The 17,349-nt window shown below is 39.2% G+C and overlaps 1 protein-coding gene across 9 annotated transcripts in view; it reads left to right on the forward strand.

The window, feature by feature from the left end:
- The window catches only part of MAGI2 (membrane associated guanylate kinase, WW and PDZ domain containing 2), a 1,346,145-nt gene that overhangs the window by 1,059,000 nt on the left and 269,796 nt on the right, over positions 1 to 17,349 (forward strand). The gene's annotated exons all lie outside the window — the stretch shown is intronic.

Raw genomic sequence — 17,349 nt, forward strand, 5'->3', positions numbered from 1 at the left:
ACGAATTTCACCACTGGCGTAGTGAAAAAAAATGCTGAATATTAGAAATTTATTACATGAAACTACCAGAAATTTAAAGTGAGGCTTAGTTCTGTTTGATCCAGTCGCCTGATTCCCATTAAGTTGATTCAAATTCAAGTCTTTAATTCTCCTATCTAACATATCTCTTGGGGCGCTTGGGTGCCTCAGTCAGTTAAGCATCTGCTTTGGGCTCAGATCATGATCTCGGGAATCCAGGGATTGAGCCCCAAGGTACACTCTCTGGTTTCTGCTTCTCCCTCTCCCTCTGCCCCTCCCCCTGCTTCTGCACACACTCTCTCTCTCCTCTTCTCTCGAATAGATACATAAATAAAATCTTTAAAATATCTCTTATTCAGAAATCTGATGCCTTTTTTAAAAAAATATTTTTTATATATTTGACAGACAGAGATCACAAGTAGGCAGAGAAGCAGGTAGAGGGGGTTGGGGTGGGGAGCAGTCTCCCTGCAGAGCAGAGAGCCCCATGCGGGGCTTGATTTCAGGGCCCTGAGATCATGACCTGAGCTGAAGGCAGAGGCTTTAACCCCACTGAGCCACCCAGGCACCCCATGATGCCATTTTAACTGTCTCTTTTTACCTTATTTAGCTGTTTCAAATACCTTATTATTAGCTTTGGCCAACCTGGATCCCTCTCTTCAAAGACTTGTCATCTTGGCTCATTCTAGTCACTCCTAAAAGGAGTTTTAAAACTTTCTGTTATGGAATATTCTAATCATATACAGAAGTAGAGAAAATAGTATAATAAATCTCTATGGACTCATCAGTCAGGTTATTAACTCTTAGCCAATCTGGAAGGATATTAGCTCTTTCCCAGTGTTTAAATTCATCAAAGTCTATCTCAAGTTCTGTGTTCTACAATGACCTTCCCCTCTTATTATTCCATCCCAAATTTGATCTATTGCCTTTCTGACTTTTTATTGGGCAGTATTAGTGTTTCTATTTTGCTGTCTGATGAAGTTGGTTTTTTCTTTTTCCTTTCCTGCTCCTAGTCTCTAGTATAAGCTCTCCAAATCCACAGGGAAGTCCCATATGCATTTTTTATGCAGAGCCACAACGAATATAGCATGAACTTCACTATAGATAACTTCAAAAGTAAACCTAATGAGCTACCTAATTACTACTTGGCAAAAAGGGAATATAGTGTCTAGAAAAGAGTAAGTAATATCATCACTTTAGTGCTACAAAGTATTTGCCCCCAGTGAAATTCATTAGCCAAAGGATGAGCAATCATTTCCTTTTTTTCTAATAACTGTCTTCATAATTAACAGCTTGTATAACTGTAATATGGGGGAAATACATAAAATCTTTTTACAAGCACAAATAAAATTAGCCTTTATTTTATAAATGTTGTCTTTTGAATATAAAATAGTCTAAAATTATAGAGTTGACAGACAAACCTATGACATTTAAGTGTTAATGTCTTCTTTCTTTTTCTTTATGTGGGATTAATATCCATGTAGTTCAACTGACATTACCTAATGATTACAGAAATTATGAAGATGAAACAAAAGTTAATTTTCCTGGATGTACTTTATACCCTGGGAAGAATGCTAATGGTAGTTTAAAGCATTTGGACCTGAACTGGACATATGTATCTTTCTACTCATTTGGCTATTTTAAATAGGATTTAAAACACTCGGGTGAAATTATTTAGAAATTTCTCAGTTGCAAATTACTTGGCACTGACTATTAATCTACTAGTCTTATGTAAACATTATTCCCAAAACCATGCCAATGACTCCCAGGACCCTAAAGTGAATTGTTGATTCAAGATCAAGCTGGCCTTCATGCCCAGTATGGAATGACCAGCATTGAACGTGTGAAAATGTGACATATGGATAGCCCACTCTTTCCACTTTCCCAGAATTTCCAATATTTAGAGTCTCATTGAAGATTTCAGCAAAAGAAGAATACAGTCATTTGGTGCTGAAATTAGTGCATAAAACCATAATTTTATATCCTGGGGAGCTTCTGTATCATAGCATTTAACTAATAAGCTTCATTAATATTTGGCAGTATATCTTTTATTTAAATGACTTGATGACAGTTTCAAAGGCAAGTACACTCTGGAAGGCATTTTATTTTATGCCCATAGTTGGAATGTGGACAAGAAACCAGTGTCGCCTAGTGAAGCAGTAGCCAAGTGAAAATGGGTTTAAATTGAAGAAACGATAAGCTTATCAAAGGGCTGTTATCTTAAAGGCAGCCGTCTAGGAAAAATACATAATGCAGCCCTCATTCTGCCCTGTGACGTACTTTACTTCTGTTCATCTTTCACATAACCGATGATTAGAGGGAGAGGAGGATATAAAAGAGTATCTGACTTGGGCTTGCTTGCCCTTAGAAAGACCTGCTAATTAGCCTTTCAATTAAGTAAAGAGAAGGCTTTCAAGTCTTTGGTAACAATGAAGTGAAACTACATTAGCACATCCACTTCAGCTCCGTTCAGCAACACACGGAGTCTTCTCTTTGTTACCACACCAGTCCATTTGCAAGTGGGTATTTTCACACTCTCTGATTCAATTTGTCCAACATGTGATTTTTTTTTTTTTCCTGGCCAGAACCGATGGTCTCTGAAAAGCCAGGTCATTTAAGGTGATGAATGGTTACAAAAGTTATATCACATTGTTTCTGGTACAGATAAGTTCTTCCTTTACATTACATTTATTTGTAAATAATCAGAAATGTATTTCACATTTAAAACAGTATTTTAGCCTAATTCTCACAATTTTCTTAGTTTTGAAATGACTGTATTCCCAATCTAGAATGCTTAGAAAGTGGGGGTGGGTGGGTGGGCAGGGAATCATGAGCCAAATAGCAAGGAAAGGAAACCCGTATGTATACAGTACCATGGAGAATGCAAAGGGGAGACCTTCAAAAAGAGTCCCTTTCCCCTAATTCCCCCTTGCAAAGGAAGTTAGAGCTTATGGTACTCTGTTATTTGGAAAAGGGATTTCAAATTCTGAGATGCTGACTAACTTCTAAGGATCTTGAGTTACTTTGTATATTCTCATAGAACTCTGTAGCAATTTTAATTGGAGAAGGTAAGTCATCAGACCACTGGCTTCCTTCAACAGATACTCATTGATATCATTGGCCCCTATGATCAGGCACCAGCTCCACATGGTGCCCTACCCTGGAGAGTCAAAGAGCCATCCATGCTCACTACCTTATGGAGTCCTCTGTTCAGTAGGAGTGATGGTACAAAGAGTCACCAGAGGAAGCAGAAATGCCATTTAGCTGGTGGCCAACCAGGTGACAGTTCATTAAAGCAGTAACAGTGGAGTTGTGTCTTGCACAATAAGCTTTTGAAAGGCAGAGACACATCCTAAATGGAGGAAATGAAATAAATAAGTTATTGCATGACAATTCATTTAATAAATATTTATTGAGTCCCTATTGTAAGCAGCCAGTCCCTACTTGGATTCTTGAGATAAAACATCTAAAAATAAAAACATGGGCTCCTGCACTAATATAGCTAGCCATCTGATGGATAGAAATAGGAAATAAAAATACAAACTGATCTATCATGTAATAGCAGAAGGGCTACTCTATTCCAGCCCATTCTCCTTCCTGATGTTCTCTGGGAACTCATCAAGCATGATCTTGCCTCAGGACTTTGCATTTGCCATTCCCTCTGCCTGGAACACTCATTTTCAAAACACTCCCAAGGCTCACTTCTCTCACCCGCTTCAGACCTCGTTCAAATAGGCCCCTATCTGGGAAGACTTCCTTACTAAGTAGCAAGCACCATTCTCCCTTCTCTGCTTTGATTTTCACCACGGAGTGAATTTTCATCTGGCATGCTCTTTAATTTGTTTATTGCCTCTCTCCCCCGTGGTAAGTAAGCACCACGCAAGAAAGGCATTTTGGCTGCCTTGTTTACTGCTCTACCCTCGGTACCAAGGACAGTATCTAGCACGCTCAAGAAATATTTGTAGCATGAAAAAATATAATGAAAAACAAAGTAGGGTCAAGGTGGCTAAGTGATTGATGTGTTGCTGTGTTATGGGGAGGCAGGAGAGTAACCTTACTAAGGAGGTGATATTAAAATTCAAACCTGAATAAAAGGAAGGAGGAAGTCACACAACTATGTAAGAAAAGGGCTTTACGGTCAGAGAAAACAGCAGAGGCAAAAGCAGGTGCATCCTTGGCTGGAGTGGAAGAAGCTAAAGAGGAGAGTGATAGAGGGTTCAGAAGGGTAACATGAGCCCTGCTGATGATCTGAATTTTATTTTTAGTGAAAGGGAAAGCTGCAGACGTAGGTTTGTTGGTTTGTTTGTGACAGAACAGTGACACAATCTGACTGACTTTTGTAAAGCATCACTAGGCTATGGTGTGGAGAACAGATGATAGCAAAGCAGAAACAGATCTACACCGATAGGAAGGCAAGAGTCCAAGACTGATGTGAGAACACTGGAGATATAAGATTGAAGATCGTTTTGGAAGGTAGAGTTAATAGGATTTAGTAATGGACTAGATGGATGCAGTAAAAGGGAGAGGTCAAGGAAGAGTTCAAGGATTTCGGCCAGAGCAACTGTGTAAATGCAATTGCCATCAACTGAGATGGGGAAGGCTATGTGAAAGGAGTAGAGTGGACAAGGGGAGGAATTAAGAGCCTGTCTTGGAGGTGATAAATTTGAAATGCTGTTTAGATATCCAGGTAGACAGTGGGATATTTGGTCTGAATCTCAAGAGAAAGGTCAGAGCTAGAAATAGAAGTTTGGAACTTCTCAGGGTAAGAGATGGTATTTTAATCCATGGGAATAGATCGGATCACCAAGAGAATTAGTGTTAATTAGAGTCATACCCACTAACATTTGCATTGCGTTTTCCCATCACCAAGCACTTCCACATTGACTGGACAATTGTGAGAGTTAAGATTGAAAATCTGATTTGGATTTGAAAGAGAAAAGTGAATGAAAGACTAAGAGTAATATGAGAAGAATGCTGACTGCCCAGCACTTTACAAACAACTGGACTTGGAGGATGAGGTTGACAAAGAGTTTCAATGCTGTCATCTGAGAGACAATAAATATGTGGGGATGGGAAGGGGCATGAAGAGAGGTGATGATAACTACCGTTTTGAGTACGGTGAGTTTCCAATGCTTTGAGGACACCCGGATGATGTAGGAGAAAGAATGAGTTTTTTAGCAAAGCCAAGCCCTACTTCTACTTCAAGACTCAATTCAAATATTACTTCTGCCAGCAAGTGTCCTCCTTCTGGCCTCCTTGGCCTGAGTTAGTCTTCTCCCTATCTCGTCACAGCTTCCATCACACATTTAGAACTACCTGTTGACTTCCTTGTGTCCCACTTAGTTCCTTAAAGAGAGGGAGGGTTTTTTTTTCCTTTCACATCTGTGTCCTCTACCTTGGATCACGTGTGAGATGTAGTAGGTTCTCATGAACATGAATGAATGGATGGATGGATGGCAGCAATGAGAACCAAACTGAAGCTCTTCATAGTAATTTACACTAAAGTAAACCAGTGTCGTTTTGTGGAGCCCACAAGCAGAATAGAGAGAGAACAGAAAGTAACATTAAAAGTCATCAATAGCTTGATCTCAAATGGGATATGTTCCACAGAAAGTATTTTTCTTGTCACCTGGCCAGCAGATTAGAACATTAAAATTTGAGGGCGCCTGGGTGGTTCAGTGGGTTAAGCCACTGCCTTCGGCTCAGGTCATGATCTCAGAGTCCTGGGATCGAGTCCCACATCGGGCTCTCTGCTCAGTGGGGAGCCTGCTTCCTCCTCTCACTCTCTGCCTGCCTCTCTGCCTACCTGTGATCTCTCTCTGTCAAATAAATAAATAAAATCTTTCAAAAAAAAAAAAAAACATTAAAGTTTGAGATACTCATTGCATTGGGAGACTTGACAACCAAATTAAATTCCCTAGATGTTTTGGAATGAAATTAAGTATGAAAAACTGCTCTCTGAGGTTCTTTTGTTTTGTATTGTTTTGTTTTGTTTTTCTGTTTTAAGGCTGGGAATAAGGCATTTATTATAAAAATGAAAACTTTCCCTCTGTCTACTGACTGTGGCTGCTGCATGAGTATAAATGAAAGAGAAAGTAAATTTAAAGTGAGCTATGCTCACTATTAAATCACCCATACAAAGCTAAATTTAATCCCGAAACAGAGACTTGAACATGGGACCTTCAGATAAAAAGTCTGATGCTCTTCTCAACTGAACTACCCAGGACAGATGTTGTTTAGGGTTCGAACTTGTCATGAGTAATAAATAAGTCTTTGAGATCTAATACAAGTATAATGAATGCAAACAACAACATTGTATGATGATCATCCATCTTGCTAAGAGACTAGATCTTAATTCTTCCAACCACTAAAAAGAAATGATAATTATATGATGTGACAGAGATGTTAATTATCACAAGGGCAACCAAATACAACATATAAATACATCAAATTAGCATACTGTATACCTTGAATTTATACAATCTTATATGTCAAATATGTTACAATAAAAATTAAAATTAAAAATTAAAAATAAAGCAGAAGAAATAGGAAGGGATAGGTGAATTAGCTTATTATTTACTGTAATTAAATAAATATTCATTGAACACCGATTTTGTATCAGGCACTTTGCTTAATGCTATGAATACAATAATTGTTAAAATATCAATGCTCTCCTCCCCAATTTTTTATTTAAATTCTAGCTAGTGTAATATTGGTTAGTGTAATATTGGTTTCAGGAGTAGAATTTAGTGGTTCATCACTTACATACAACACCCAGTGCTCATCATAACCAGTGCCGTCCTCATACCCATCACCCATTTCGCCCATCCCACTGCTCCCCTCCCCTCCAGCAACCACCACTTTGTTCTCTGTAGTTAAGTCTGTACCCATGTTCATTTGTTTTGTTTCTTAAATTCCATGTAAGAGTGAAATCATATGGTATTTGTCTTTTTCTGACTTATTGCAAGTAAAATGTTCCCCTCCCTGTCAAAGCTTGTAGTCTAGGAAATATGACAGCAACAGCCACTTGTAGTCAGGTGGCTCTCACTGTGTGCTGTGTGCAGTGCTCTAAGTGTCTGAAGATCATTTAGTCTTCATGATAACCCTGTGAATAGGTAGGCTACTATCATCCCCGTTTGATAGTTGGGGATACTTAAGTGTAGGGAGTTTGAATAACTTCCCTGAACTCACCCAGCCTGAAAGCAGTGAGGTTAGGACTGGAATGCATTGTAGTCTGGCTCTGGAACTCATGGTCTTATGCAATACACCATATATATAAAGATACCCCTCCCTCTCTCTCTCTCTCTGTGTATTCATTCTTTCATTCATTTAAACACACTTAATTTTTGCAACATAAGAATGTAGCATAAAGTTGATACGGTTGATATTGGAAGTGAATGCCCAGGAAGTTAGTAGAAGACTTCACTGGGCAAAAGGGAAAAATGAAAAGATGCCAACTAATGCGACTAAATCTAAGAGTGAATAGGAAACAAGGAGAGAAAGGAAAACCAAATTCGAGTGTGAAAGATCTTTTCCCCATTAACTTTTCAAATCATGGACCCACTGTGTGTGTCGATGAATTTTTAGCACAGTGTTCCTCTGGGGAATATGTTTATGCTGTGGGTGTCTTAAGAGTATTTGTGTCAGAGACACTTTTTTGGAGATTCACTACCTGACTGTGCTTTGGAAGTTTTCTCTGAAATTTACTGATCTATCTTGAAAGCTATTGCCTTCATTGGCTTCTGCTCCAGCTCCTGGTTACTGGCTCCAGATTTTTCTTAGGTTGTGCTTTCAGGGCTGACATCTTAAAGCAACAGAAGCCAGAACTGTTCTGTCTTCCGGGGATTGGTTTTGTTGTTGTTGTTGTTGTTCTTGTTCCTGTTGTTTTTTCTGTCCGCACCCATGGAAATACAGCATTGTCATTAAATGCTCAGGTGCCTGGAATCACAATGACCATTTTGAACCCTAGACCATTCATTCATTGTAACTATCTGAGCCTCAATTTCTGCATCTTTAAAATGGACATAACACTGATACCTACCTTTTAGGGGTATTGTGAGAATTAGTTCTGACGAAGTGTTGAATACACAGACACAGTACATTTTAGCTGTCAATATGCTGAACATTTGTGATAAGCATATCTCCTGGTTAGCAGCAGGCAAAACCCCATTAAAAAAATAGGAAGTGAAATTTTGTTATTCTTTTCCAAGTGACTTTAAATAATGTGCTTTTAGTAAAGAAAACCTGTAAATGCATAGCAAAACAGGTAGAAGGTTTCTAATGCAGTCGCTCTCAGGTCTGTAGACTTTCCATGTAAAATATTTCTGCCATGTTCCCTGGGGAATTAATTCCTTTCTTCATGCAGTGTTCACCATGTTTTCAATTTCAAAAGTATAGTAAGTAGCTTTTGCATATCAACTTTTCCACCCATTTTTTGATGCCTTTATTCGGTGAGAGTATTGATTTCTGCCTGTGAATAGGCTGGATATTAATTACCTATTGTTACCCTGGGCTGTGGAAGACATCTCCTAAGCTCACTTTTCACACACATAAAAATTCAGAGAGATACAACATGAAATTTCAAATTTCTGTATGGTGATGTTTTCAGCCTTTATCCAACAGAAGCCCCTAAACTTGTTGAGCCATAATTATCTTTGGCAGTCTGGTAAAGCCTATGGATTCTTCTGGGACTAATGTTTTTAAATGCATAAAGTTAAATCATAGAAAACCAAAGATGTTGATATATTATTAACTATTTTTCAGACACAAATTTGTGATGTAGTAACATTTTTATTCCTTATTAATTTTAAAATACTAAGATCTAGCAGCACATTTAAGTACTATTGTAATTTCAGTAGTGATGAACATAAAAATTATTTCAAGACATCTGCAGAAACTATAATATAATATGAAACTATGTGTGATTCCTAAGGGTACAATGCTCCTTTTATTCGTTGTAAGCATTTCTCATATAATGAATATATATATTATATATAATATATACATATATTTCTTTTATAAGTAACTGAAAATAAAGATCTAATTGTTTCTTATCCAAGTTCACAGACCCCCCGAATTTTGTCCAGAACCCTAGATAAAGATCTCTTGATATTAAAGAAAGACTTCAGACACTTTGTGTTGAATATACTGAAATGCAAAGTTGCCACACTATTTAAATTAATTTTTGTTGTTTTTATTTACATCTGAATTATATTACGTTTGTCTTTGCCATCCAAAATACTATTCCTGTATTATAGAAATGCAGGAAAGCAGAAACAATGAGAAGAACCACCTACCTAACATAACCCCTGTTAAAGTCTTTCACACTTCTTTCCACTTACTCTGAAATATGACCCTAATCATGTTGTGTGTGTAATTTTGTGTCTACTAAAACCAACATGGTATCATGAGTATTTTCACATTGTCCTATAATTTTTATAATCATTAGTTTTCATGGCTGTGTGGTATCTCTTTTTTTTTTTTTAATATTTTATTTATTTATTTGACAGAGAGAGAGCACAAGTAGACAGAGAGACAGGCAGAGAGAGAGAGAAAGGAAAGCAGGCTCTCCACTCAGCAGAGAGCCCGATGCGGGACTCGATCCCAGGACCCTGAGATCATGACCTGAGCCGAAGGCAGCGGCTTAACCCACTGAGCCACCCAGGCGCCCTGTGTGGTATCTCTTTTCCCACTTCCATACCCTTCTTACTGGCTAGCAATGTTGTGGTTTTTAAAAGCAGCATATTTCATGTAATGGCTGCTGCTTAAACTTTCCATGTATTTATATTTAAATCTGACGAATTCTTTAAGTAAGCTACCAACAGAAAGTTATAAAGATGTATTACAGCTTTAGAACTTATCATATATTATCCCACTTTAATCATCACAAATGAGCCTTCTTTTTCTTTCTCATAAGCTTTTTATTTTTAAAAGATTATTTTTTTATTTATTTGCAGACAGAGATCACAAGTAGGCAGAGAGGCAGGCATAGAGAGAGGAAGGGAAGCAGGCACCCCACCAAGCAGGGAGCCTAATGCGGGGCTCGATCCGAGGACCCTGGGATCATGACCCGAGCTGAAGGTGGAGGCTTTAACCCACTGAGCCACCCAGGTGCCCCAAGCTTTTTATTTTAGAACAGTTTCAGATTTACAGAAAAATTGCTTATTTACCCCATACCTAATTGCCCTTATTATTAACACCTTAAGGTGGTACATTTGTTACCCTTAATGAGCCAATAGTGATACGGTATTATTAGTGCAAGCCCATACTTTATTGAGTTTTCCTTAGCTTTTTGTCCCTAATGTTCTTTTTCTGTCTCAGGACCAGCCAGGACACCACATTTAGTCATCAAGCCATGCCTCCTTAGGCTCCTCTCAGCTGTGACAGTTTTTTAGATTCTCCTTGCTTTTGAGGACCTTAACAGTTTTGATGAGTACTGGACAGATCTACTGCAGAATGTCCCTCAATGGGGATTTGTCTGAATTCGTCCTCACAATTACACCAAGGTTACAGTTTTTTTTTATTGTTTTTTTTGTTGTTGTTTTTTTTGAGGGAGACCACAGAAGTAGAGGACCATTCTCATCACATCATATCAAAAGTATATCCAAAAGATATCAACATGATATTACTTGTTGATGTTAATCTTTATCACCTGGCTACTGTCATGTTTGTCAGATTTCTCCACTAGAAGGTCACTCCTTCCCCGTTTCCATACTGTACTCTTCGGAAGGAAGCTGTTTTGTGTATCCCATGGTTAATGGAGTGGAGAGTGAGGCTCCACCACCTCACATAACTACATAAACTATTTGTAATTCTCCTGCATGGGGTATTTGTCACAAGCCTCCTTTAATGTATGAGAAAACTAAGGCTTAAAGAGATTAAGGAACTAGCCCAGCTTGCTTAGCCTCCTATACTTTCCCCTGTTCTCCATAGCACTTGTAGAACACTGTTCTGTCTGTGCTTTGCCGGGTGAGCCCTTCCCAAGTGTACAGGGCTGTTTGTGGCTTCTCAGCAGCATTCCTAGACTGGACCCTTTCAAAAGATAGGGATTCATTCCACAGATATCATGTGTTCATTCAAACTATGATGTTCCCTCTAATGTCTAATCAAGCATTTCCAAAACTACTAGAAGTTACTCAGTTCTCGAGGATGAGAGAGACAAAAGGACTGAACCAGTTCCTGTCCTGATAAATGATATTCTGCTTATCTCAGTTTATTGACCAAAAAAAATTTACATGTACCGAACACTACTCTAGACATAAGACAAACCACTGTGAATGGGATATTTTAGTGGTAGAGAGAGACATCATAGTATGCCAGAGATGCTGTGATGAAAAATAAAACAGAATCGGGGAATAAAGTGCTGATGGAAGGCCTCTCTGAGGGCGGGGCATTTGAACAGAGACCTAAGGATATGAGGCAAGGCATACCAGGTAGAAAGAATAGGAAGTTGAAAGTGCCTCAAGATGCGTCATGCTTGATCTGATAGGGGAAGAGCAAGGAGGCCATTGTAGCCTATGCTGGTCACGGAGGATGTTGTAGACCACAGTAAAGCTTCTCGATTTTGTTATAAACATGATGGGTAATCATTTAACATAAAAATAAAGTGATAATATTTGCATTTTAAAAACATCATTCTGGGGCGCCTGGGTGGCTCAGTTCGTTGGGCAACTGCCTTCAGCTCCGGTCATGATCCCAGAATTCCTGGATCGAGTCCCGCATCGGGCTCCCAGCTCTGCAGGGAGTCTGCTTCTCCCTCTGACCTCTCCCCTCTCATGTTCTCTCTCTCAGTCTCTCTCAAATAAATAAATAAAATCTAAAAAACAAAACAAAACAAAAAAACCCATCATTCTGGTTCCTGTGTTGAGAATAGACTATCAAGGGAAAAGGAAAACAGAGGCCAGTTAGGATGCTATTGGAGTAGTCCAGGCAAGAGATCATGCTGGCTGGGACTAGGGGAGTGGCAGTAGTGCTGGTGAGAAGTGGATAGGTTAAGTATATATTTTGGAGGTATCCATGATGACACTGGCTGATGTTGTTTTGGACAGTGGAGTAAGAAAAGGGGAGAAACCAGAGATGACTCAAAAGTCTTTGTCCTGAATGGTAGTACCAGTTACTGACCAGAGGAAGACTCAGGGAGAAGCACATTAAATTCGAGATCACTTATGGGACCTGCTGATATTGACTAAATAGTTGAGTTTGAAATTTATAAGAGAGATTGCACCTGGAGATATAGATCTGGGGGAGAGTCATGGACATATAGATAATGTTGAAATCCATGAGAGCATATGACATAATCCATGGAGTAGGTATAACAGAGAAGAGAAAAGGTCCCAGAAAAAGGATACAGAAAAAAAGACTCAAAGAGCAATCACTGAGATAAAAGCCAGGAAAATGTGGTGTCTTGGAAACCAAGTAAAGAACTAGCTTGAGGGAGATAGTGACCAACCATGATAGATGAAGCTAGGAAAGGTGAATAAGACCTTGCCCTCTCAGTAATCATGTGAAATTTTCTTAATTTGGGTGGAGACCATCTTGTCTTCAATGGATGAATATTCTGATATCAAATTTTCAGGGTCCCCTCTCTATATTGTCTTAAGAGACAAATTGAGACATATTTAGAGGTGTATTCACATGGTCTAGTCAATCTTATGGTTACAAAGTAGACAAGAATGTACAGATCAAAGGTGAAAGCAGCTAGAAAAGGAAAAATGTCAGATTTGTCAACATGATCTCTCTGATGCTCTTACTTTCTCTAAACCAACAGCACAGATACCATCCTTGAACTAGTTATTGCATTATCAAATAGTGCGGTCAGCTAGGCTTACATAAATATTAGAGTACTGTGCAGAAACTCAAAGCCATAGAGTGGAAAAAGGTACAGGTAGAAATTCGGTAAAGTATAGATTGCTTTAGGTAACATAGACATTTTCACAATATTTGCAAATGACATATCAGATAAAGGACTAGTGTCCAGAATCTATAAAGAACTTAGCAAACTCAACACCCAAAGAACAAATAATCCAATCAAGAAATGGGCAGAGGACATGAACAGACATTTCTGCAAAGAAGACATCCAGATGGCCAACAGACACATGAAAAAGTGCTCCATATCACTCGGCATCAGGGAAATACAAATCAAAACCACAATGCGATATCACCTCACACCAGTCAGAATGGCTAAAATCAACAAGTCAGGAAATGACAGATGCTGGCGAGGATGCGGAGAAAGGGGAACCCTCCTACACTGTTGGTGGGAATGCAAGCTGGTGCAACCTCTCTGGAAAACAGCATGGAGGTTCCTCAAAATGTTGAAAATAGAACTGCCCTATGACCCAGCAATTGCACTATTGGGTATTTACCCTAAAGATACAAACGTAGTGATCCAAAGGGGCATGTGTACTCGAATGTTTATAGCAGCAATGTCCACAATAGCCAAACTATGGAAAGAACCTAGATGTCCATCAACAGATGAATGGATCAAGAAGATGTGGTATATATACACAATGGAATACTATGCAGCCATCAAAAGAAATGAAATCTTGCCATTTGCGACAACATGGATGGAACTAGAGCATATCATGCTTAGCGAAATAAGTCAAGCGGAGAAAGACAACTATCATATGATCTCCCTGATATGAGGAAGTGGTGATGCAACATGGGGGCTTAAGTGGGTACGAGAAGAATAAATGAAAGAAGATGGGATTGGGAGGGAGACAAACCATAAGTGACTCTTAATCTCACAAAACAAACTGAGGGTTGCTGGGGGGAGGGGGTTTGGGAGAAGGGGGTGGGATTATGGACATTGGGGAGGGTATGTGTTTTGGTGAGTGCTGTGAAGTGTGTAAACCTGGTGATTCACAGACCTGTACCCCTGGGGATAAAAATATATGTTTATAAAAAATAAAAAATTATATTAAAAAAAATAAAGTTGAGGAGATATTGGCGCAGAAAAAAAAAAAAGAAATTCGGTAAAGTAACATGAGGTTTATTATTTTGTCATTGACAAAAGATATTCAAAAGAAATAAAATGGGTGCCTGCCTATCTTTGAAAAATTACAACGTGTTCTATTCTGATGAATTAGAGTAGTTGAAAGTGGGCATCTCTCACGCAGAAGTCCAGGATCTTTTTCGCTATCAAGCAGTGTTTGACACAAAATACCTATCCAATTGGTCTCACCAGTTTAAAGTACTAGAAAACTTCATTAAATATAATTAAAACCTTTCAGTTTGACCAGCAGCGTATAACTAAACAGTGCAAGTTCTTTAACGCGGGGAACCATGCCTTATACCCCTCACAGTATTTAGCTTAGTGCTGAGCACATAGTAGAGGCTCGTTAAATACATATTGGTTGGTTGGTTGGTTGGTTGGTTGGCTGATTGATGGTGTTGGGGCAAGATTTCAGTGCACCAGTAAGAAGTTAAAAAGAGAAACACTGTGTCTGCTAAGTGTTTCCAAACTTAACCTAAGACCTTCTTCCTGAGGCAGAAAACATTTCCAAATGTGGATTTTATTCATCCAACAAACATAGGTCCTGCACAGTGTTGGACTCTGACACAAAATGAATAGGAAACACAGAACAGGATTAAGACCTTTAGACTTCCAGAGATAGTGGCCTTTGTATGGAAATAAACAGAAATTATAAGTACCAAAACCAGGATGGGAACACCTTAAAAAAATTCTCAGTGGGTTAAGCCGCTGCCTTCGGCTCAGGTCATGATCTCAGGGTCCTGGGATCGAGTCCCGCATTGGGCTCTCTGCTCTGCAGGGAGCCTGCTTCCTCCTCTCTCTCTCTCTCTGCCTGCCTCTCTGCCTACTTGTGATCTCTCTCTGTCAAATAAATAAATAAAATCTTAAAAAAAAAATTCTTATTTTTTTCCTTGGTGACTATTTTTGAGGTCCCCCTTATCTGGAATACTAGAAGTCAGATTCTTTCTGAAATTTCATGTCCAAAGTGCCATGCTTAGTCTAGTGGTTAGTTCAGCAATAATGGCACAGAAACCTCCCCCTGAAAATTCACAGTTTAGTAAAAGAAACACAAGTATTAAAATTAAAGGACATGTGAGAAGGATGACACGTAATTAAAATACGTTTTAATTGCTGAGAGAATTAAAACAAGGAACCAGGGAAAATAGAAAGCATTGGGGAAAAAAAAGAGAGGGAGATGTGTGTATTATCAAATAGAACTTAAACAGTACGTAATTACTTTAATTTTGAATTAACGTTATTATTCTGTTTACATTGATGTTTAATGGGAAGATATGAATAATGGATTAAATTTGGAACAAGGCATGATCTTATTATTTAAACATTATTTTTCATGTAGCCTATTATTACATTGTCATGTTAAATTTATGTGCTGAATCTGCCTGTCTGGTAGAAGAATTCCCGCTGAAATTACCCATTCCATGAAACGAGCAAAGCGTTGCTGGATTTACAGTCCTGGCAATGATTCCTCTTCTGTTTATTTAGTGGTTTCATGCATTTGGGACAGTATATTCACACTGAAAATTCAGCCACTGGGATTTATCCTGAACATTTATTTCACAGAAAGGAAGATGATGGTATTTTAGTAGTTGCTTCCCTTTCTCTTGTCTAAATGTTAATCTGGGTACTTCGGGTTGTATTGAGTCCAGAGCACATGCTGATAGGAAGATGTTTTAGACACACCACCTCTCAAATCCCCAAAATGTGAAAAGAAAGTAAATAACTAACTGATGCTTTTTTGATGCTGAATCTATAAAGGCTGTCAATTATTGGTCTATTCAACATATATTAGCATTTTATATAATAAAACATATAACACACATATAAAGCATTCTCTGGAAAAAAAAAACTCTTTTAAATGATTTCTGAGAAACCAGAATTAGTATTCTAGTGTAAAATATGATTACAGGAAGAAGCTGCATAGCTATAGTCTACAAGAACACAGTCCTTGTGTTCTTAAAAACCATATTATTGAAAAATCACGTGGGTGACTTTTGAGAACATCTTCATTTACACAGGTTCCCTTTATTACTTGGGAATATAGATTTTTGAAAACTACAACTTCTCAGTGCTCCTTTAACCACACCCTTCCATGATGCCTGTCTACTATGCAGGCTTGACCTTGAATCTTAGAGATGATCTGTTCCCGCCCCCTCATTTTTCTTGATCTGTCTGATACGTTCCTTCTCCACTAGACCCAGAATTCCCTACCATGGACCAGACGCTCCATCTTACAAACACCTTATGCCCGGCCTGCTCTCTCCACAGCTTCTCTGCTCCCCAAATTCTTGGTCTGGGCTAATAACCCCATTTCCCAAGCTAGAACCTCAACACTGGGTTCCCAAATCTTCCCATTCTGTCTAATTCCACATTCAGTAAGCCTTGGCAGTTCCTCCTCAGAAGTCCTCCTCTTGGGGTGCCTGGCTGGCTCAGTCAGTAGAGCAGGAGATTCTTTGGCTAAAGGTCATTAATTCAAGCCTCACATTGAACCTGGAGTTTAAAAACAAAACAAAAAACTCCTCTTCTCCTCCTTAGCTGCTGCCTCAGGACCTCACTGCGGGTCGACCCTATCCGCATGGCCGGCACTCCATGTTGCCAAGCCTACCTTCATCTCCAGATTGTCTTCTCTTCTTAAAAAAAGCCGATCAGGCCCCTTCCCTCATGAAAACTTATGAAGCCTATAGGGGGCTATAAAACAAGCAAGAACCATCCCTCGGTCTGGCATACTGTGTCTTCCACTCTAAAGCCACAACTTACGTGGCAGCGTTAGGTGACACTGATCCCCTCTACCAGGAACCCTCTCAGCTTCACTTCCGTGACACCGGTCCACTTGGGTGTGAACCCCACACAAGCTCTGATGTTCATGAGTTCTGCCAGTTTTTTATCCTAAACCATTCATGTCAACCAGTATCATACTTCCCTTCACTGCCAGTACCTGATTTCATCTCTTCCTGGTCCCGTGGTTCTTACTCAAGTTCATCCTCCTCTTGTTCCTCCTTCACTTTGGAACCAGTTCTTGATGCTGCTGCTCCAGCTTTGAGCTCTGGCTTCTTTCTTCCTGTGGCCATTCCAGGGTATGTTTTCCTATAAACACCTTCTCCGGAACCTCACGGCACATCATTGCAGCATGGGTTTGACTTATTGCCGCCATCTCCAGATTTACCATAATTCTGCAGCTGAAATGCAGACCGCACCTGGACTTTGCATGAGGCACGAGGAATGCCCATTCTTAGAATCCCTTTCCTTCCTTTGTAATGTTCCAGATCTCTGTTGAGGACACAGATCATATGTCAGTTCTTCTGTGACACCTGAATCTCCTGGACGGCAAGTCACTGTATTCCTTATGT

The sequence above is a fragment of the Mustela nivalis genome, assembly GCF_964662115.1.
Source record: "Mustela nivalis genome assembly, chromosome: 12".
Classification (NCBI taxonomy): Eukaryota; Metazoa; Chordata; class Mammalia; order Carnivora; family Mustelidae; genus Mustela; species Mustela nivalis.